At 49.4% G+C, this 1531-nt stretch overlaps 1 pseudogene; it reads right to left on the reverse strand.

Moving 5' to 3' along the window:
* Positions 1-998: 998 nt before the first annotated feature.
* On the reverse strand, positions 999-1098 carry LOC138985473 (U6 spliceosomal RNA; annotated as a pseudogene).
* Between the last annotated feature and the right edge of the window lie 433 nt (positions 1099-1531).

Here is a 1531-nt window from a genome sequence, read left to right on the forward strand (position 1 = left end):
GGGTCGCAGAGTTCACTGAGCTCGTGTGACCTTGAACTGCACAGAATCCCTTAGCGACATGAAAGGACATTCCATCCAGCATTGCTAGCTTCACGGGAAAATGCGTCCCAGAGGCTGTGAGTTCTGAGCCTACGGTCACACTCCTGACTCGCTCTTGGTCCAAGACTTGCTCTCAGGTTTTGTACTGTACGTTTTATACGGTATGTTTTTCTTAAATGTTGTTCCACTTTTTTAATGAGGAATCCTAGAAGCCACAAACTACCTCAGGTGTACACAGCGTGTGTCTGTGTGTGCGTGTGTGTGTGTGTGTGTGCAGGTGAGGGAAGACAGGAAGTGTAAAGAAGCAGCATATAAATTAGGGAAAACCCTCAAGTGCACCAGTTCCATCAACCCCATCTTATTAGTTGTGGAATACAGTGCTTCTGCCAGGCCGCTGGGCTAGAGACGGTGTCACCAAGGGAAAACATGGGCCTGTGATTCTGCTCAGGGTGAGTGGTCATGAATGGTGGTTTCTGTCCGTCTCCGTGTGGATGCTCGAGATCCTGATGAGAGGCTGTGTCTCAGGCCCTGAAAGGGGCTTGGGGGCTGAAGTCTGGTGTTCCCTGGTACCTTACGATTGTGAACAGGATATTCATTACTCATTCTTGACTCTACTAACTAAAAGTTGGGCAGCATTTCAATACTCTCCTTGTGCAATTCTGCAGCCAACACTCAGTGATCGAGGGGCTGTGCTTTACGGATTCCACTCTCCTCCTCTCTTATCCTCCCATCCAAACCCCCTCACCTCTGCCTTTGTCAAAGGCACTGATGGTGTCTTCTCCACAAGAGGCTGGCTGGGAGTGTGAGGAAGAGGCAAAACTCAAAGGTAATTTTGTCCTCTTGTTGTTAAATTTTTTCTTAATTTTTTAATAGTACGATAATTGCTTTACAATGTTGTGTTGCTTTCTGCCATACAACGATGAGAATCAGCCAAAGGTATACATATGTCCCTTCCCTCTAAAAGTGTGGAAACATTCATGAATTTTCACGTCATCCTTGCTCAGGGGCCACGCTAATCTCTGTATCGTTCTAGTTTTAGTATAAATGCTGCCAAAGCAAGCTCTACTTTGTCTCCTTATCCCTGTGAGCTGAGAACAGAGGGACCATGAGCTCGAGGTCATCAAAATACACACGGTGACCTTGAGGCGGCTGTCAGGACCTGCCATCTAGGGGGTGGCTCTTAGAAGAACCACTCCCCACCCTCTGCTCTTGTTGCTGGTGGAGGTCACTGTGAGCCCCACAGATGACCTGGATATCACAGACATGCGCACATGCACACGTGCACACACGCTCTTCACACTACTGACTGGGGTCACACATGTGCTGACATGGCTGTGTTTCCAAGCCTCTTCGACCTCTGCTCCCTCCTCACCAGCCCCTGCCGATGCTTCGTCATCCTTCAGAGTTCCCGGCAGAGGCCTCCTCATCTGCTCAGCCTTCTCTGCTGCCTCCAAGGCTGGATTGGGCACCTTTCTCAAGGGCACCGAGACTC

Source organism: Bos mutus, chromosome 24 (genome assembly GCF_027580195.1).
Source record: "Bos mutus isolate GX-2022 chromosome 24, NWIPB_WYAK_1.1, whole genome shotgun sequence".
NCBI classification, from domain to species: domain Eukaryota; kingdom Metazoa; phylum Chordata; class Mammalia; order Artiodactyla; family Bovidae; genus Bos; species Bos mutus.